The sequence below is a fragment of the Saimiri boliviensis genome, chromosome 13 (genome assembly GCF_048565385.1).
Source record: "Saimiri boliviensis isolate mSaiBol1 chromosome 13, mSaiBol1.pri, whole genome shotgun sequence".
Classification (NCBI taxonomy): domain Eukaryota; kingdom Metazoa; phylum Chordata; class Mammalia; order Primates; family Cebidae; genus Saimiri; species Saimiri boliviensis.
Window position 1 is genome coordinate 80,887,132 of NC_133461.1, and position 22,616 is coordinate 80,909,747.

At 36.8% G+C, this 22,616-nt stretch overlaps 1 protein-coding gene across 8 annotated transcripts in view; it reads right to left on the reverse strand.

Moving 5' to 3' along the window:
• Positions 1-22,616, reverse strand: part of UNC5D (unc-5 netrin receptor D) — a 559,482-nt gene that overhangs the window by 517,794 nt on the left and 19,072 nt on the right. The gene's annotated exons all lie outside the window — the stretch shown is intronic.

A 22,616-nucleotide genomic window follows, 5' to 3' on the forward strand; every position in this document is an offset into this window, starting at 1 on the left:
AAGCCTGTATTTCTCCCAGGGTTATAAATAAAATGTATGGAGGAGGATGTTAAATTTATATTTAACAAACTTTTCCAGTCTCTGTGGACACTAGAGTTTTCTGACCCAAGCTTACTAGAAAAGCAACTGATTTTATGCAAGCCAAAAAACACCCATCAGTTGCATGGCAAGATTTTTCAAATATTACCATCCTAGAGTGGTTATCATGACAGTAAAACACTAAAATTAAAATGAGTATATTTTTCCTGAGTTTCAGCTATTAATTTTCTCTAATTTCCTTGGAGGAAAATACTTCAGAAATTTACTTTTTGGGAAGCTTTCTAAAAATAAGAAAACTCTTTAACACTATGTTTTCCAGCAGAATTCAGATAGACTCACACAGAGGGAAGTTTTGATTCTGTAAGTCTGAAAGAGGCCTTGCTGTGTAAGCTGTTTCATCCTAATAAGATCCACTGTGAAGGTTCAAAATGAAAAGTTGGGGCATGACCTTCAGTACTTAAATCGCACTGACTGACTCCATCTTGAAACACCTATCTATTTCTTGACAATTATTTATGTGTGTGCTAACAAGTTGTGTAGAAACAGAATAAGACACACACAAGACCAAACTCTCGTAATTGTTTTAATTGACTCCAGTTGATCAATTCAGGAAGTGCTGTTTTATTTGGTGGTGTGTCTGGGGACTCCAAAAACTTGTATCTGAAAACTTTATTGAGATACTCCATATTTAGTCAACTGAATGAATGCTGTGGGTTAAGTCCAAATTCCACCTTTAGGACAAAAGCACTATTTCTCCTGCCTACTGGGAGTATTAGTGGCTGACATCTTTCAGCTGTACTCCCCAACCATGAGCCCTCTTCACTCACAATTGCTCTAGATCAGAGTTCCTTAAATTATATCAGTCCTTGGAGCCCTTCATGGTATTCCTTCAATTAAAAGTGATACCTAACCTACTGTTTAATAAGCAGCTCAAACAGCTTAATAAGTATTCAAGTCCCACTGGGCACTACACAACTTTTCAAACTCTGGAAGACTGGACATCGCCACCCTTGTTTTCTGTTTTACATTGAGTTTCACATGTTACTTGCCTTTTGATCACAGTGACTACTAGATGCCTGGCTTTGGGAGGAAAACTGCCATCATACATAGAAATAGTGAACTGCCTTGAGCTAGTAGCTCCGACTGAGTCCTACAACACCCCTGAGTCCACTGAGAAGCACTGGGGCAGCTGGTGCAGTTTAGAAAGCAGTCCTGAGCTATGGAAGGTTGGCTCACTCTAAGTCACCCTCTCCCAAGGGCAGGCCATGTCACGTGACATTGGGGATGAAACCAGGGCAAAGCAGTATTCAAGTCCCAGGGACATGCCTGAGTTTGGAACACTCTAAAGAGCCACCGTAGTTCCAGAGCTCCCCGTGGAATCCACTGAGGCCTCTGTTGCAAGGATATTGCCCTTGGTGTTCTTCTTCTTCCAGCCCTGGGTCTTCTCTTCCCTGCAGAGTTGATTCCCAGGGTGTGACCAGTGAACTTCTCAGAAGCTGGTCTGCATCTCAGAGCCCACATGCCAGGGAACCCAACCAAGGATGGTCATTTAAAATGGAAAATTTTTAAAAAGAAAGAAATCATTACATTTTCCAGCTAGTCAACTGAAAATACACTTCAAGTAATAGTTATTTTTTAAACATCATTTTGCAGTTTGGTTTGGGGCTCCATAAACACTCAGCAACTCAACCTCAAGTTTTTTTTTTTTTTTTTCCTTTTCATGAAAATCTAACAGCTTCAAAAACAGCATAGCATTAATTCCATTCCACAGCTGCTGTGTTCTGCCAGAGTTTTATTTTAGTGGTGGGTAGAATGACCATATGTTACACCTAACCAAGGCTCTACTGCATGTGCAGCTAAAAAGAGCTCCCATCCGTACTGTGTTTGCCGTGATATTCTTATCTACAGCTGTGACATGAAGGCTTCTCAAAGGCTAACCACAGAGCTGCAATTTATTTCAAACCTAGTTATTCAAATGGAAGCCCTATGAGGGGGAAAACCTTGTCGGTTATCCCCTGCCTATAGCAATGGCCAGCAAATTACATGCACTTATATATGGAGAGTGCCTATAATATTTATACATGTATACATATGTATACATATATATGTATACATATATACACAATACATATATATGTATACATATATATGTATACATATATACACAATACATATATATGTATACATATACATACACAGAAATATATATGTATGTATAAATACTTATACATGTACACATATGCATATTTATATTATATATAAATTTATATTTTATAAATTTAAATCTACCTTTTGGAGAGCTTTCTAAATGTAAAGAAAATATAAATATACATATAAAATATAAATGTACATATGTATAACTATATAAATATTTGTACAAATATATTTGTATACCCGTACAAATATATAAAAATGCATACCTGTATAAATATATATACCTATATATATACCTACATACATATACCTGTATGTATACCTGTATAAATATAAGTATACTATGTATACATATGTATACATATATAAAAATGTATACCTGTATACATATATAAAAATGTGTATCTAAGTGTATGCATATATGTATACCTATATTTATACTGGTATACAATTTTATATATCTTGAATATATTTAAATTTATATATATATATATATATATATATTTGTCAAATGACAAAAATCTCCAAAATCCAATTTTTATATTCTCTTTAAGGATGCTGATTTTCTTCAATGTAGCTTTAGGACAGAATTCATTAATCTCTCTTAAATTATCAGTTATGACTATTGTGCCATGTGTATATTTTTTAAATGTAGCTCACCAAAACAGATATGCTCTGCTGATGAGAAATGGCAAGAGACCAACCGCAGTAATGCAATAATATAACCATAATGTACCATAAGGGCATATTTCAATGTTAAAAGTTAAAGAAATAAATAATGATTTTTTTTTATTGCAGACACAAGTACAATGACATAAGTTGGCAACTGGAAGAAATGACTGCATATAAATTTACTATATGTTACGAGCTACTGCTTTAAATGGCCACGAAGCAGGTATCTGCTAGACATTTGTACAAAGCTAAGAGGTTCATAAAAATATAAATGAGCAGTGATGCTGTGTCTTAGATCTTACAGTTTAAGATCTTACAGGACACAAGATTTCAGTTTTAATTTGAAGAATATACTAAACTGCACCAACCATGACTATAAAGATAATGACACATACAGTCTATCAATTTGTCATAATCACTAATTAAGACAGCCTATTGTATTATCATTATTGTTGTTATTAAGACTATTCAAAAGAAAAAGGCAAAAGCTGGGCCAATACGGTTAAAAGTTAACTCAATATAATCAGAGTCAGAAAAAGGTTTCTCATAGAGCTCATCTCCTGAGACAATCGGTAGAGAATGATTCCACTGAAAGGTAGATGGACATTGGTTGAATTAAATCAGTGATATGAGTGTAGTAGGTGCAGCAATATCTCCCACCAAACTCTACAAACAGCTAAAACCACATGCTATCTTCTATCAAAAGCCCAAGAAATCGACTGCTTACCACATAATGAGTTTACCTGGCCACACTAGGTGACTGTTTAAAAATGAAACACAAACAGTACAGGAGGAAAATTGGGAGAACTTCTTATGGATCGATACGGAGCTAAATTTCATGGCTGGTGGAAAGAAAAGTGCATCTCTCTGGTTGCCTCAGTTTCATTCCTTGTTCTTCCCTCTCAATATTCTTCTGTTATCCACAAGAGAAACATTCAAAAGGAAGCAGAAGAAGAAACACCTTCTCCCATCCTACCCCAAAGAGTAAACCCTACTCTGTGCCACTAAAGACCTCTCATAGTGGTTGGGGGATGCCATCAAAGCTGTACTGAACACAGGATTTTATGCAGCCTAGTGAATATGGACCTGCCTTTCAGAGTCACTCACCTGAGTTTGAATCTGCACCCACCTGTGTGACCTTGGACTCACCGCTTAATCCCTGTAAACACAGTCTCCTAAAGAACCTGCCTCATTGGGTCATTGTTCAGATTAAATGAAATAATCTGCTAAAGTAATGATGACAGTGTCTCATACCCAAACTGATGATGGGAAGCTGGATATCAGCACAGCAGTAGGACAAACTGGAAGAGAATATGTCTGGCATTATGCCAAACAGAGGAGATTTTTAAGAAGTTGAAGCCAATGTGGTCAATGGCCTTTGCAAGCTGATACATTACTGGGAAAGATAAATGATAAAACTTTAAAAACTAAGTGAATACAGGAAAACATTGACACTATTATAAAGGAAGTGGAAATGGTGACAGTGGGAACTATGAATTCTGCAGATGTACGTCAAGGAGGGCAGCATGAAGAAGGGAACATTTGAGCTGGATCTCTAAGAATGAATAAGCACTGGCAAGACAGGTAAGACTAGAAAGGCCAGTATAAGCAGATGAGAGTGCACACCCCAGATATAGAGACAGGAAGAGAAATGGGTGTTCAGGGACATCTGGGGTCTCACTAGAGCATGCATGAACAGGGAGGTGGCAAATGGGATGACTGTAGCCTAGGGCCAGGCTGTGAAGAGCCCAGATACCATTTTTTGTTTGGTTTGGTTTTGTCATTTTTTTTATTGGTACACAATAAAATGTACCAATTTTCAGGGTACATGTGATTATTTACTACATTCATAGAATTTGTAAAGATCAAATCAGTATAACTGGGATATCCATACCTTAAATATGTGTTTTCTTTATGCAAGAAACATTTAAATATTCTCTTCTAGTTATTTTGTAATAGACAACAGATTACTGTAATCTCTGGTCACCTATCCATATGCTGTTTCATGAGTTTGTGGTTCATCCTCTAGGTTAGCAATAGCCAAACTTTTGTCACTGCATAATTTGTTCAGTTATAATTTTATTGGACCCCCAATAAATATACATTTATTTAGAAAATACATACAGTGATGTTTTATTATCTCTGTAGCTCAGTTATGGGACCTTGCATAAGATACTTCTCTCTGACTGTATTCCTCATCCATAAGACAGAAATAAACTATCATTTTCATAGGGTTACTATGAGCATTAAATGAGTTAATAAGCACTATATTTTAGAATGGTGCCCAGAGTCTAATAAGTTCTAAGTAAGTCATCTATTATTATTATATTATAAAATATATCCCAAACAGGAAATTTTAATTAATGAGAAAATATGAAGTAAATATATTTTTAATTGTGTGATGTGATTAAGGGTACAAAAGTTTTGACATTACTAAAACATTAATTATTAATAACCTTAGCCAGAGAAATGTGATTTAATATGCAATAGTACTTTCAACTATTTTGGTTTACTTGGTGATAAAGGAATTCACGTCTCTATTTTAAAATTATGTTTGTCACTATAGTACTAGGTTGTAACGCTTTTAGCACTGTAAAAGACATCATAAGGAAACTAAGAAACCAAAGGAACTACATTTCTAGGTGCATTTATTAAGTAATTTAATCATTGTTCAGTTCTATCCACCATTTTCAGTAATTCTTTTGCTAGTTTCATTTAATAAATTTTCATCTTCAACTGATATCAAGTTGTTCTAAAAAATCAGAATAATCTGAAATTTATATTTTTAACAAGTAGGCTGAAAACCACTGAAATTTTTGTTATTTGGAAAACATTAAAGTACGTTTATAAAATTATGTTTCAAAGACTTCTAAGGGAATAAATATGGGAATTTATAGAAACAGAGTATTTGGCACAAAAAAATCATAAATTTATTCAGTCACTTCCAAACTCCTTCACTTTTAAATATTCTCTACATTCTAATTTATTTTTAGATTCACTTATGTTTTCATTCATTTTTATAATGATGAGAAATATTAAATGTAGATTTTTTTTTTCCAAAATCTTTACAAGTTAGAAATCTAATGATACTCACTTGCCACCACAGAAAAGTGAGCAAACCTGGAACAGTTTTCTTTTTTGAATTAAAAAAAAATACATTATTCATCTTGATGTTTGACATTTCTTTAGGTTCTTTTGTCTAGGACAGCCAGAGAACATCTATATTGTTGAAAAAATATTCATGGTCATTTCCCAACTCAGCACAAAATATTGTCCAAATTCTAGACTAATTTAAAAGTCTTGCTCTTACATAAAATTAGCTATATCAATATAACATGCTACCCTTTGTGCCTGTCTGGTTTAAGGTTTTTAATGTATAAAGAACTCAATAATGAATGAGGGGGAAATAAATAAACTTCCCGTGGGGTGGCTTCTTATTAAACTTACCCTGAAAAAATTCTTTTTTTCCCTCATCAAAATGACTATTTCAATCAGTGATTACACTTGCAAGATTTATTTATTGCTTACTGAGTACATATCTTCTCTGGTTTAATTTTCCCTTAATGGCTCATCAAAAAAAAAAAGAAAAGAAAAAAGTTACAGTCCTTGTGGCAGGGATATATGGTCCCCAAAATGGTGACATTATTTCCAACTAGAGGTGAGTTCTATGTCTCTAACCTTTCAATCTGACTGGACTCATGATATCTTCTATCTATATAGAATAGCAGAAGTGATTTACAAGGCTGCCTCTTAAAATTCTAATTTCTGCCTATTTCTCTTGGAATAGGCATTCTCCAGAGGCTCCATTTTGGGATGCTTCCTCCCAGAAACTAGCTGCCATGCCACGAGAAGCTAAGCTATATAAAGAAGGCATGTGTACGTGCTCTGTTGACCATCCCAGCTGAGCCCAGCCTTCATCAAGGCATTAGATATATAAGTGAAATACTTAAGTGAAGAAACTTCCAGTTGATTCCAGTCCCAACCATTCTAGTCACCTCCAGGCATTCAGTTCTTCCCTACTGAGGCCCTGGAGTTCATGGAGTGGAGACAAGCCATCCCCATTACACTGTGCTGAATTCCTGACCCATGGAATCCAAGAGTATAATAAAATAAATGACTTATGCTACTAAATTTGAGCTGGTTTACCAAATAATACTAACTGCAATAGACCTTTATGTATTTCACAATTGAAATATAATCTAACAAACCACATAAGCTCTGAGATGTTGGAACATCTGCACTTTTACCTAACCACTTGGCAAACCTCCCATGAACAGTTTGTTCTGCTACTTGTTCCTTCAAATCTTCAACGGTATTTACTAAATATGGTCCAACAGTATTTGTCAGCAAAGAAATACACTTCAATGGAATGCTATAATGTTGGCTACATATTATTTCAGGCACCACTACAAAGGAAAGAGAAACACACTTTTCTTCCAGTTATAGGTGGATAATTATCTTTTGTTGTAAAGAAACCTCAAATAAGCTTCTAAGCACATATCTTCAAATTTAGTGAAAGGTAGTCAACTTACCAAACTGAAAGATGATTTTAAAGATTGTGAAGAAAAAATAAGAATTTTGTCCTAATGTTCTGGAAGCTTATTTTTATTATGGAAAAATTAAACATATACAGTCAGAAATATGTAATATACCATCATGTATCCATCACCTTACTTCAACAATTATCAATACGTGGTCTGTCTGTTCTCATTTATATCTCTACCCTCTCCACGACACTTCTAACATATTTTAACAGTAATCCCAGATATCCTATTATTTTTATAAGCATTTCTATATGTGTCACTAATGCAAGGCTCAGCAAACTACAGCCTGCAGGTCAAATCCAGCCTGCTTCCTCCCTGCTTTTATAAATAAAGTTTTGGGCCAGGCACAGTGGCTCACACCTGTAATCCCAGCACTTTGGGAGGCTGAGTCAGGTGGATCACAAGGTCAGCAGATCGAGACCATCCTGGTCAACATGGTGAAACCCCATCTCTACTAAGAATACAAAAAGTTAGCTGGGCATGGTGGCATGTGCCTGTAATCCCAAGCTAGTCGGGAGGCTGAGGCAGGAGAATTGCCTGAACCCAGGAGGCAGAGATCGCAGTGAGCCGAAATTGGGCCATTGCACTCCAGCCTGGGTAACAAGAGCGAAACCCCATCTCAAAAAAAAAAATAAATAAATAAATAAATAATAAAAAAGTTTTATTGGAATCCAGTGACACTCATATTAATGGAATGTCTATAGCTGCTTTCCCCAGCAGAACTGAGTTGCTGGTAATAGAGAACTTATGAGCTGAAAAGCTTAATATTTTTACTATCTACCTTTTTTACAGAAAAAGCTTGTCAACCCCTACTCTAAAGAATCTTTATAGGTGTCGTGGGGGGGTGGAAAGACCAAGCATAACACACCTTGCTAATCATTATAGCTCCATACTTAGATTAGAGAATACGATTAAGTAATAGCATCAGACTATGATAAGGTCATAGTCTTAATATAACCTATGCATAGAATTTATTGTTAATTGTAGTCTAAGTAAGGTCACTTTAAAGTGATTTGCCTGACTTCTTGTCAAACCTGCTTTGACTGTTAATGTTTTTCCTCACAATGTGGAAGACAGAGAGTATAGACTGAGACCTGGAGAAGCACATCTCTTTCATTTTCTTCTGTTTCATTTGTAGTTTGCATTATTATGACTGTTTTCGATCAACTATTTGTTTGCAGGAATATTTATGAAACATCTGCCCATTTTATGCAGATCAAGGAAGACTAGAGGATCCCTCAGCTGTCCTCTGCAAGCCTTCTGAGCTGTGCAAACTCCACTCTACTCCTAAGACATCTCAGGTACCACAGAATGTCACTGTCAATAGCCTGAGTAGGCACAGGAGGTAATTTGTACTTTATATATTAAAAAAGCTTAGCACCTTTTACTATTTTTTTAGATTAAAAGATGTTGGCCAAAGTTTGGTGCAAGCACATGAATAATCATTACAAAGTATTCTCTATATCCTATTATACACTTGAAACATTTCACATGAAAAGGCATTTTGCTCCTGTACCCCAAGGGACTGTATTGCAAATCCCACTTTGAAAGCTTGTGGAAGAATGTTACTACTCTCTTCATTTGCACATAGAAAATCCACAGTACCTGAGCAACTAGATTAACGAATTGATAAGCTACAATTTGTGCTGTAAATTTTAGTCTTTATATGTGATGGCTAGATATGGATGAGCCCAGGCTTTCACTCTCCAAAATGCTACTTTATCTTATAAAACAGAGAACCCTGTTTGATTATGTTTTTTGCCTGGACCAAACATAGAAGGACCCATTTGTAAGCTTGGTCTCAAAACATAAAATTAGCTACTTTTATGAGAAATTTATTAAACAAATACTGGTATTAATTATAGCCCAAAAAAATCATGTACATTATTTTCTGATAAACTTGTGGGATTTTCTTACTATTGGAGTTCGCAGCCAGTACAAGAGGTGCAGACATTATTATTGACCCTAACTTGTGAAATGAAAGTGACAGGCTAGAAGTTTGCTTATTGCCACCAGTGAGTCAGTGGTCACTTGATGAACATCCAGGAAAATTTGAAAAATTGCAAAAATCAGCCACTTTATTCTAATTCCTAAGATCAGGTCAATTATACCATTTGTATTCTGACATCTACTCTACTATAATCAAGGCTTACTATTCCAATTGTCTTTTAAATATTAAAGTCTTATTGCTTGGATACAAAGCTACAGATGTGTGACTTCATTATTAAGTAGGTGGGAAAACTCCATTATGACTTAAAAACAAAAATTATTCAGTCAGATGCAGTGGCATGAGCCTGTAGTCACAGCTACTCAGGAGGCTGAGGTGTGAGGTTCACATGAGCCCAGGAGTTCAAGGCTGCATTGAGCTAGACTGCACTCCAGCCTGGGTAACACAGCAAGACCCTGTCTCTAAAAAAAATTGCTTCTAATTAAGAAAAATAACAATTTATTAAGTATGAAGTGCTACACACAGATGGTTAAAACACAGTCTCTTAAAATTTACTGCAAATGGACAGAAATAAATAATTTATGAATTATAATTTAACAAACAAAATGCCATATTTTAAGAACTGGTGTCAGAGGGGAGTAATTCATTCTACTATGGGGAATTACTAGAAGGATTTACAGTGGTGTTTACCTTTAAAATGGGCTTAGAGAGTTAAATAGGAGCTTGTTAGCCTGATAGAGAGGTGAAGCAACTTTGTCTCTTAGCAAAGAATATGCAAAGGTGCAGAGCTATGAAAAGCTCACGATATATTTTGTGGTTGGAGTATAAAGTACTAGGTGGACAGTGGTGAGAGACGAAACTGTAATGGTAGACTGAGGCCAAATCACATTACCAAGGAGTCTGTATCTTATCTTAATGGCCATAGGGAACTACTGTTGTTTTTGGGGGAACAATAAAATAAGAGGCTTTTAGGAATAGATTTCTGTTACTGAAGATGAATTGTACTATGGGATATGAGAAGGTAGCCAAATTTTGTTCTAGTACTTAGTCTCACAGGATTCCATCTTGGACTCATGAAGGAATTGTTTTTCTGTCTATAAATCACTTTAACAAGCAACACAATTATTTTTGTGAGCATCTTGCTGAGAAATAAAGTCTCCAAACAAAGAAATTTCACTGGAAACAAGGCATTTTGGTGTGTAATGGAGCTGGGATCCGAGTTTTTTATAATTCTCAATCCCAGAAACTAGCTCCCTCTGGCTCTCTAATGAAGCTCTTCTAAATTCTTTCAGTACAACCGTAACTCTTCAGGTTTGGGTGAAAGTCTGTTTCCTACTGAATATAATGCCTTACATTAAACCATGCATGGAAAGGCTTGCTTGTTTGCTTTTTTTAAAGCTGGTTTGGCCGTGTTCGATACTTAAGTAAGCTTTTAAATCACTTGAAATTGAACCTAATATAAAAGGCCAAATATTTAAGAAACCAGGTTGCCTATTGGGCAAATATTTACACAGTCTTTAAAACATTCAATATTTATTCAGCCGACCATAACTGTAGTTTCCAAGACATTAGTCAATGTAAATACATGCTAACTGGAAAAAGAGAGAGAAATGACCCTAGAAGAGAAGAAGCTCTTATTGGAAAAGCTGTTCTCATTTTTAATTCCCTGAAGTTTAATATATTCCACCCGAAGTATTTACTAATAAAAAAAGTTTCATTATAGCTCTTACTCATTGCACCAGAGACAAGGAACCCCATATGACTGTTAAAATTTACTGAGCATGTTCACAAATTTAACATTGTCTCAGTGCCCAGAATCATCCTCTTAATCTGGGGAATTTTCAGTGCTGTACCATGGTGGTATTATTTGCACAGGTCAATAAAAAGAGATCAAGAAACCCAGACAACTACAATAACCCACTTTTATTTTTTGTCAGCACTGACTTTATTTAGTAACATCAGACATATTCTTGCTAGAGATATATATCTGGCTTCAAACAGTGGAAAAAGCAGCTGAGAGCTTAATTAAAAACAACCTCCTTCCCAAACCTACTGGCACAATGAAACTTCTAAATGCTCCCTATTCTAAAACTCAAGAAAATAGTGACATAGTGCACTTAAGATTGTTCTCATCAGAGTTAAGAACATATGCCTGAAATCCATTTTTTCCTTGCAGTATAAGGGCAACAGTCCATATTCTGAATCAGTAATGAGTTTCCGTGAAATACACACACACATACACACATACACACACACAAATCATTTTGAAGCCAGGTTGTATTTCCCTTAAAAGGAAGAGCACAAAAATGAGCACTGAGAGTCTCCCATTGAGAAATAGCTCTGGCTAGCTCCAGCATAATAAACTGCTGTTTACCTTTTGAATTCTATTTATGCCACATGCACATTGTTCATCATTATTAAATGATCCTTTTTTATCTTTCTATGACAGTTACATATTTTAACAGGTGACAGTTTGCCTTTATAAGCAGCAAAACCTTGGTTTATTAGTATGCTTGTGTGGCATAAAATAGAGTTCATTTTTTACTGAAATAACTGGAGGAAAGAAACATCAATTGTGCAGGGTTCTGAATAGCTCAATGGGTATAGAAGGTACTGGCAATAAATTAAGATAGGTTTGCTTTATTTATGAGTCTTAGGTATTTCTTCACAGTTGCTACTGTGCATGAATTTTAAGTGGTCTTTTGATGGGCAAGTCCATCTAAAGTAGCACCAAAAAACTCACATAGTTTCACAATTAATTGCTTCTCTGCAGTAAACTCAGGGTAGAATGTAACTCTACCACTCAGAATATTCTTTCTGGCTGTGACCATAGCAGTGATGGCTGCTTAAAAAAGAGACAGAGAGAAAGAGAGGGAAATTATGATACTGCTGAGTCATTGAAATGGCAAAATGTGTTCTTTATCAGATTATATTGCAAATCCCACCCCAGATCATTCTGGAAACAGCCAGCAGAGTCCTGAGTGCCTTCTTGGAACCAGAGTCTAGAGCTAATCCTCAGCCTGCAGATTAATGCTGTAGCCACTGGGAGACCCAAAAAGATACAATGATTTGGCAAATGGCAATTAAGAATCGCAGCTGCTGCAAACTCTATGCCATTGTTCAAATTTATATTTAATAATTAGCATAACTAGCACTTTGGGAGGCGGGGGCAAGTGGATTGCCTGAGCATAGGAGTTCAAGACCAGCCTGGGAAACACAGTGAAACACCATGTCTGCTAAAAAGAGAAAAAATCAGCTGGGCATTGCTGTGTGTGCCTGTAATCCCAGCTACTCAGGAGGCTGAGGCAGGAGAATTGCTTGAGCCCAGGAGGCAGAGTTTGCACTGAGCTGAGATTGTGCCACTGCACTCCAGCCTGGGCGACAGAGCAAGACTCCATCTCCAAAGTAATAGTAATCATAATAATAATAAGTATAACAAAAACACTTCCTGCAGATAACACTTTGTTATATGTACTTTGCGGAGGAGGCAAATGGCCTATCCACCTCAGAATGCCAATGTTGAGCATTGCCAATGAAGCTTGAGTCAGTAGATCTTTTCTATAGCTGCTTGTAGTAAGCACCTCACTGGGTAAAATATGGTGCTTTGGAATGATGGACTGCTCCAGAGGTGTCTGCTGTATGGCAGGTGTGGTATGGGGCTGAGATAATGGGGCTGGCTTGTGGCTAAGTTATTTGTTTCTCACCTGACAGGTGAACTGTTCTCTCTGCATTTTAGAGGAGACATAACTATACCTGTCACTCTGAAGGCAAAATTCACTCAGGAATAACGCTGGCAAGTTCCTGATGGTGAGTTGATTTCATTCACAGGGGTCAGATATTTGGCAAAGTATTGCCAAAGAAGGAAGTGGTCATTTTCTCTGTTAAAATCTTGAGGGACGCTTTTTTATTTGTATCCTAGCATGAACCTGGGGGGTAAAATGACAAGGACTATTTTGCCTCCAGTGACTTAAAAAGGAAAACATAAAAATCAAATCTCAGCCACAGCGGAACAGTTTCACTTTTCAAATGTGTACCCTTCCCTACCCTCTCACCCCTCTCTCCTTCTTCCACCTTTTTACCAGCGTCCATGTACACCGGCCTGCAGGATATGTCTTCTACATGTTTTCATTACAGCACTTAAAAAAAAAAAAGATCAGTCAGCTTTTTGCACTCTTCTCTCTCGCTAAAGTTGCTTCTGCCCTTTGAAAATATGAAAGCCCTTGAGTGATTTTATATTTTCAAAGGGTAAAAGTGCTAAAGAGCACTCCTCTATTTCAGAGAGGAGGAAAAAAAGTAAATCAGCCTGCCTAAAGTGTTCACTTGGAAAAGGTAAAAATGAACTACCAACGTGATGGGGAGTAGTTACTGCACCTAAAGTAATAATATATAGCACCCTGGAGTCCACGGCTGGAAAACAAAACACGAGGCATCAGCCTTAGCTCAAATCTGCGTGGTGTCTGCTTCTGATGGAACCAATTCTTTTCCTAACAACTATCAAGGTAGCACATATCCAGCCAGCATTCACCTCTGCCCCGGATAGTACTGCAATGTGGGTAATAAATCTGTGTCCACTCCAGACACCCCTTCCGTCCTAACCACCAGCCAGTCACTGCCAAACACCTCCTCTCCCTTCTCTGAAGATTCTTCCGTGGTGTGTGAATTCTCGTTCCTTTCAGAAGTCCACAGACTTTTCTTTAATGCACTGAGTTTTCTTCTCTCTGCCTTCTCCACCACACTGTTAGGAATAACTTTATCGAAAGGACTGGATTTTAGAACTCAACACCTCAGAAAAAACCAACACTTACCTTTCCCAAAGATGTTTATCTGGTTTATCTGTTTCCTTTTTTTCATGGGATATAAGGTTTTGTTTTCTGGTCAATGCACACTCCCAGACCTAATCAGCCAGGGGGAAGAGTACTTGTCTGGATAAGGGGCTTTGGTATTCTTTGAGCTGCCTTGAATAATCTGTCTCTCAAACCTTCTCTGCATAATTCCTACTAAAAATTCACCACACAGATCAATAATCACTTCCTCTGGGTAAACCCCCATTCCGGAAGCTCTTGACTGTGATGCCACAGCACTCTGAGATGGTTCACCCCCCATATTTTCCACTTTTCCTTATAGAGTTTACTCTGGCATCCCCCTTGCTAGATGGAAAGATCTTTGATGGCAGTTATAGTCACTTTTATTTCTAGATCTCAGTTTCCAGCACAGTGCCTCAAATACAGCAGCAGCAGTAGTAATAATAAATGTTGATAACATATTATCTATTACAAATGTTTTAAATACTTTGCATATATTAATTTGCTTAGACTCACAATATCCTGATGCAGTAGATACTATTATTTATCTCCATTTTACAAATGAGAAACAGAAACACAGAAAGGTTATTTTCCTAAGGACACACAGCTCATAAGTACTAAAAAGTGAATTCTAACTCAAGTAGTCTGATCCCCTACACTGTGGGCTCTACCATTATTCTCCATTGTCTCTTTTAAAAATAACACATTACTATGGTTTGAATGTTTGTGTCTCTCTAAAATTCATGTTAAAATTTAATGCCCAATGCAACCGTATGAAGAGGTGGAGCCTTTGGGAGGTAATTAGGCCATAAGGGCTGGGCCCTCATGAATAGGATTAGTGCCCTTATAAAATAAGTTGAAGGAGCAAGTTTGTTCCTTTGTTTTCCTTTCACCATGTGAGGACACTGTTCCTCCCATCCCCCACGTGACCATTCAGCAAGAAGGCACCATCTTGGAAGCAGAGAGCAGTCCTCACTAGACACCAATTCTCAGGCACATTGATATCTTGGACTTGCCAGCCTCCAGAACTACGAGCAAGAAATGTCTGCTATGTATAAACTACCAAGTCTAAGGCATTTTGTTATAGTAACATGAACAAATTAACATACATATGTATACAATAAATGTACTCAATAGTTGGTTTGGGGATGAACTGAAAGTGAATACTTTTAGATCCATTGCTCACAATCTGTTATGACCCAGGAAAAGATATGTAATCACTTCTATTTTTATTTTCCTCTCTGTGATGTCACTTTCCTCCCTTTCAGAACTTCATAAAATAGGATCTCCAGTTTGGCTAGCAAGGTGCATGAGTGTGTTAAATATGTATTAATACCCCTGCTGTAATACTGACCAATGGGGTTAATAGTCTTAGTGAGTGTCTGGCAATAAAAGCTCAGTTAGAAATGCAAGTTAGTAATTTTACCTGAGGTGACCATTTGGCGTATAATTCATATCACTAACTGCTATTAGTTTGTGTATCAACACATGCATAATCTTTGCCCAAAGCAAGGTCATGTCATACATAACATTGACTCCATGGAAGAGGTCTTACTATTGCAATTTTAAACCTAATCCTCTGGATGTACAGAAAGCATCAGGCCCTGAAACAGCCAGCACCATGAGAGTTAGGGTCCAGTCATCAGCCAGCATATGAATAGTAGAGTACCTGCCAGTAGACCAGTACTCCAGAGAGCCAGACTCTATCATTTCTGTGCCATTTAGTTACCAAATGGGGAAACAGAACCTGTACTCAAGGACAGTTACAGAGTAGGAAAAATTGTGGTCTATAAACTGGTAATATAAGAGATAGCCAAAAACAAAACCAAAAAGATGGATTTTAGTATATATTTTCTCAGGGAACTCCCAACCATATCTGGTGGCTAAGAAGTAGCTGGGAATAGCTACTTTGGAAAACACACTATAGCTGGATCTAAAAGGTGTATTATGTCCAAAGAATCCTGGACATTTCTATGTCCCTCCTCTTCATTGTGAAGTTAGAAGCACCCTGATATGATACTAAGAAACAATATATGTGTTGAAGTTAGGCTGCCCTGTATTCAAATTCTTCCTGCTCCACTTCTTGGAAGTATGGATTTCGGATAGTATTTCTGAGTTTTAATTTCTTTTTTTTATATAAAGCACATAATAATGTTCATTTTATAAGGTTACTGTACAAATGAAAACATTTTTATGGTAAGCATCTAGCACAATGAATGGTCCATAGCAGACATTCATATTATCACATAAAAGTATCAAGTCAGGCTCAGTTAACCAATAAATATTCATTGTAGTTGGTACCTATTCATCCATTCATCTATTATTCCTTCAGTGACTAAAATGTCCCAAACAAGTATACAAAGATTTAGAAAATAGCAAGGCCCTGTCATCAAGGTGCTTTGTGAAGAAATATAAACACACATTCAATGTGCTACATAGATGACCATCAGCAACACAACTCTATCACCATGTATGTGTATATACATACAGGATAAGGTAGTTCTGTAGGAATTTTAGAAAGCTTCCATTTAGAGATGAGTACTTTGGCTGTGAGAGATGGTGGTGATGGAGGAATGGATAAATTGAGAGTTTCATATAAAATCGAAGTCTGGGCCAGGCGGGGTGGCTCAAGCCTGTAATCCTAGCACTTTGGAAGGCCGAGGTGGGTGGATCACGAGGTCGATAGATCGAGACCATCCTGGTCAACATGGTGAAACCCCGTCTCTACTAAAAGTACAAAAAATTAGCTGGGCATGGTGGCACGTGCCTGTAATCCCAGCTACTCAGGAGGCTGAGGCAGGAGAATTGCCTGAACCCAGGAGGCGGAGGTTGCGGTGAGCCGAGATCCCGCCATTGCACTCCAGCCTGGGTAACAAGAGCGAAACTCCGTCTCAAAAAAAAAAAAAAAAAAAAAAAAAAAAATTGAAGTCTGCTAAGAAATATGGTCTTCAGATTTTTATTTGCTATGTCTTAATTACTTCAGATGCAGTTTATTAATAAATCACTTTAAGAAGAAGGTGGGAAGGAGGCTGGGCAAAGACTGATTGCTCTCATCTTAGTTAATTTTGCCTATGAAAATTCCATGTAATTGTTTATTTCTATCTAAGACAAAAAAGGCAGAATATAATTTGTGTGTATGTCATGATTTCATTACTCAGAGGTGAGGTTCTACCACAATACACTTATATGTATTGTTCAACACACATAAGAACAAAAAATATTCTAACTAAATGCATCCTAATTTCTCTATGTCTACAGTTGCCAAAAGAGCTCATTATCAGCCAAGATCCAATGCTGAGACAAACCTAGTATATGGTAACATACCAGGAGTAGAAAAGCCAGCCTTCACAGTTGTTTTGGGAGATCAAATAAATAAAATTTTTAAACAAATAAACCTCTGTACTAAATATCAGAGTAGTAATCTATCCATACAACATCCTCATCCTGAGAGATTAAAAAATGATGTTGGTTTGTGTTTCTTAATGAGTTCATTTAACACAAAGCACTACTCCATAACTTTTCTGAAGGGCTTCCTACTGGTGGCTTTGAGTCACTAAGATGGGTGTGTCTACTTGGGATGGCCCATTGTTAAAAATAACCAGTATGTGACATTTTGACATTATCCAAAGCATTGAAGATGTGTAACAGAACGTACAAGATACTTGGCACCAGTTATCAGGAAGCCAACATTCTGAGATGATAAGAACAGTAACACTGGAGTGTTAGTTTAGTACTTGGATGACTGGATGTTCCTCTTCCAAAATGATAGCAACTAAAAACAACCAACAGAGACCTGCAGACCAGCAGAGGTACCAGGAGGGATGTGGCTTCTAACTTAAGAATTCTCCTGAGGTGGTTATTTTGGGAATATTAGAGATCTCTATTCTTTTCAATACTTTCCTCTATTTTCAAATTTCTTACTTAAGCACATAACAAAGCTTATTTATAAGCTGATTTGAAGTTTCAAAAAGTTTTGCTTCTTTGGTTTTTGTATTTAGAATGTCTTGGATACCTAATTTTTACCAAACATAGCCCTGTGCTATGTGTTGTGAAGATACAGATTAAAAAAAAAAATGTCTTTGACTTCAGGGGGTGGCAATCAAAATTGAGAGACATCACAAAAAAAAAAAAAAAAAAATAGGCTGGGCACAGTGGCTCATGCCTGTAATCCCAGCACTTTGGGAGATGAAGGCAGGTGGATCATGAAATCAAGAAATCGAGACCATCCTGCCCAACATGGTGAAACCCAAACCCTGCCTCTACTAAAAATACAAAAATTAGCTGGGCCTAGTGACACATGTCTGTAGTCCCAGCTACTTAGAAGGCTGAGGTGCCGAGGCAGGAGAATTACTTGTATCTGGGAGGTGGAGGTTAGAGTGAGCCGAGATTGTGCCACTGCACTCCAGACTGGTGACAGAGTGAGACTCCAAAAAAAAAAAAAAAAAAAAAAAAAACTAATTAACATATGGTATAATTTTTTTCCAAAAAAAAAAAAAAACTAATTAAACTATGGTATAAATGGTGCAGTAGCAGAAGGGATGTCAAGTATGAAAATGTAGCATTCAACAGGAGGAAATTAATGTGTAAGCATGGAGAAGATCCATGGACAGTAGCACATGAAAACAGTTCTGCTAAACAAGAGGCATGAAGAAAGGCAGAGGCGCAAGTCAGTATATTGTGCTTGGGTAATGCTGACTATTTTGATATTAAGTGAACATTATTTTTAGTAATAGACTCAATAAGTATAAGGGTCTTTAACCTGTCATATATGTATCTCTTCACCTGTTTTTTAGTATCTTCATACTTCTTCACACTTCTGGACAGCATTTTAATACTTCAGCCAGTTGCTCATGGAATGGATAATGAAAGACATTCTGGAATAAGCTAAAGAGAAAAAGAGTCAGGGAAGCAACAGCATATGTGAAACTGGGCATTGCATTTAAACTCTATAAATCTCAATGATCATGGACAGGCAAATATAATGGGAGTAGTGAGGTAATTTCCAAGATCTTCAATTCTAAACCACAATTTAGTTCAATGATTTACAAATGGTAATGATTAAGTAAAAGACACTGTATTTATTGTTTAATGTTATCAAAGATGAAGAAAATACCATTCCTGCTTCTAAAACTTTACAATATAATTGGGTGGAAAAGAGAAATAAATATACCTAAAACAATAGCACAAGGCAGAACGTGAGAGGTATATGAAAGCACAAAATGCTTAAGACAAGGGATATTGTGGGACAGTTTTCAGGCACATCACAGAGTTTACTTCAGTAGAGAGTACAAGAAGGGAACAGTAGGAATTGAAACCAAAAACATTTGCAGAAACTGTTTTGAAGGACATTTAATGCCAGACTAAAAAATTCCCATGTATATGTGAAACCTTCAATAAATGATGAAGGTGACATTGCAGATCATTAGAGAAAGAAGAAACTCCTCACTAAATCATTCTGGAACAATTGCCTATCCACATGAAAGAATGAAATGAAATCCCTACTGCAAACTCTACACAGAAAAAAAAATCTATTCTAGGTAGATTAATGGAATAAATATGAAAGATCAAAATATAAGATGTAAGAAAAAAATATGGAAGACTGTCATCGATGAAATTTAAGAAGAATTTCCTAAGCATGACCCAAAAGAGCTAAACAAAAGATAATTAAAAACACTGACTACGCCGGGTGCGGTGGCTCAAGCCCGTAATCCCAGCACTTTGGGAGGCCGAGGTGGGTGGATCACGAGGTCGAGAGATTGAGACCATCCTGGTCAACATGGTGAAACCCCGTCTCTACTAAAAGTGCAAAAAATCAGCTGGGCATGGTGGCACGTGCCTGTAATCCCAGCTACTCAGGAGGCTGAGGCAGGAGAATTGCCTGAGCCCAGGAGGCGGAGGTTGCGGTGAGCCGAGATCGCACCATTGCACTCCAGCCTGGGTAACAAGGGCGAAACTCCGTCTCAAAAAAAAAAAAACACTGACTACATTAAAATTAATAATTATAGCTCCTGTGAACATACCACTTCATCAGAAGATACCTAAAACAAGGGGGGAAGAAAGGAAGCCTCAAACTGGGAGAAGAAATTCCAATCACATATAACACATTAAGAAGATACACACACACACACACACACACACACACACACACACACACACACAGTCTGGCTCGTTCACTCTCTCAAAACTCCTATAATTCAATGATGACCAATAAAAATGAGAAAAAGTCATGGGTAGGTACTTTACAGAAGAAATAAAAATAGCAATAATACATATGAAAAGATTTTTAACTTTATTAGTAATTGAGGAGATGGAAATCAACTTCCTACAGAGATAATCGTATTATATCCAGTAAATGAGCAGAAATAGCTAGGCCTGGAAATATCAAATGTTGACAGACATAAAATGATGGGAACTCATATCTTGCTGAAAAATAATTGGCAGTATCTGGAGAAGTTAGCACGTTCATCTTCAAGGTCCAAGTAATGTACTCTCACATAATATAAGGCTTGAAAGTATATACCATTAGACATGTACATGATTGCTCCTAGCAGAATTTTTGATACTAGAAGAAAATCTGATAATCACCCAAATTTTACTGACAGCGAAATGAATAAGTAAATTATGGTACGGTCATGCAACTGAATATTGTACTTCAGGGAAGTGAATCAACCAGGTATAGTAAATGCAGTAATACAGATAAAACATAATATTGAGTGATAAACTGCTGAAGAATATGTAGACCACAATCAAATTTAAATATATCTCAAAAAGAAGTAAAAGTAACCTATGTTTAGGAGTACACACATATTTTTTAAGCTATTTTTTAAAACAAGGGGAAAAGCACAAAATTTAAGAGTAATTACTTTTTAGAAGAACCAGAAAACTGAGTTAAAGGAAGAAAGACGTAGAGGAGTGAAAGGTGTTGGTAACTTTACTTCTAAGTATCATGGTAAGTTCACAGATATATATTTTCATCTGATACTTTTTAGAAACTATATTTAGTCATATGCAACAATTAATAAATCACAAAAATGTTTTAGAGTTTGTATTTGATTTCATAAATAAGGAACCACTGGTTGTTAGGAACATGGTAGTAATATTAGGAAAGCTTGGTTTAGGAATAATTCCTATGCTATCTTTTCTACGATGGCAAAGGTGCATGGGCCAGGGGTTCCTGCCCACCTCTTTTAATTAACAGTAGGTGGTGACTAGGACCTCACCCTACACCACATGAGGAACTACTGGGCCTACATCCTTCAGATGCTAAGATCAGTAGAAAAATATTAGTTCTTTCATAAATACAGCCACTTATCATGCACATCCTGAGATGTAATATCTAAGACACATTAGATGAAGGTTAAAGGAAAACAAGGAATCTCCATTTATGGGCCTCTATGCTCTCCACAAGAGAAACATGGCAAAATCTAACCTCATGTTCCTAAAACTATCCTCCCTTAGTATGTAATCTTTCTATATAATCACATTCCTTTTATTAATATCTCAATTCTTTTACCCTATCAAGAAAATCTAGCTCCCAAAGGGTGAAATGTTCTGTGCCAGCATTCAATTTCACTCACCCAAGGGATTTATGGTTTATCTGATATGGTTTGGCTGTGTCCCCACCCAAATCTCACCTTCAACTGTAGTTCCCATAATGGCCACGTGTTGTGGGAGAAACCCAATGGGAGGTAATTGAATCATGGGGGTGGTTCTCACGAAAGTTCTCATGAGATCTGATGGTTTTATAAGATACTTTCCCCCTTTTGCTCAGGACTTCTTGCTGCCACCATGTGAATTAGGACATGTTTTCTTCCCCTTCTGCCATGATTGTAAGTTTCTTGGGGCCTGCCCAGCCATGCTGAACTGTGAGTCAATTAAACATCTTTCTAAATTTCCCAGTCTCAGGTATGAAAAAACAACTATTGGGTACTATGCTCACTATCTGGGTGATGGGATCAATCAGGCCTCAAAGCTCAGCATCACGCAGTATGCCCAGGTAACAAACTTGCACATGTACCCCCCAAATCTAAAATAAAAGTTGTAATTATTTGGAAATAATAAATAAATCCATGGCTCTCAGTTTTGAGTTCCCAACCTGGAAATCACCTGAAGAACTTAAAAACAAAACAAAACAAAACAAAAAATACGGGGTCCTTCCCCATGAAGATTCTGACTTCAGTACTCTGAGATCAAGACCTGACAGATCAAGATTCTGACTTAAGTACTCTGAGATCAAGATCAGCTGATGAGAACTTCAGAATTAAACTCTTTCTTTCAGAACTTCAACTACACACATGCGTGTTTCTATAAACAAGGGATTACATTAAACATTTGGTGCTCATCTTTTAATCTAACATGTTCCAATAAAACTATTTAAACTTTTAAATATTAGTTTTAAACTTTAAAAAAAAATAGCTGATGCCCACATACACTCAAAGCACCTATCTATGATGTTCT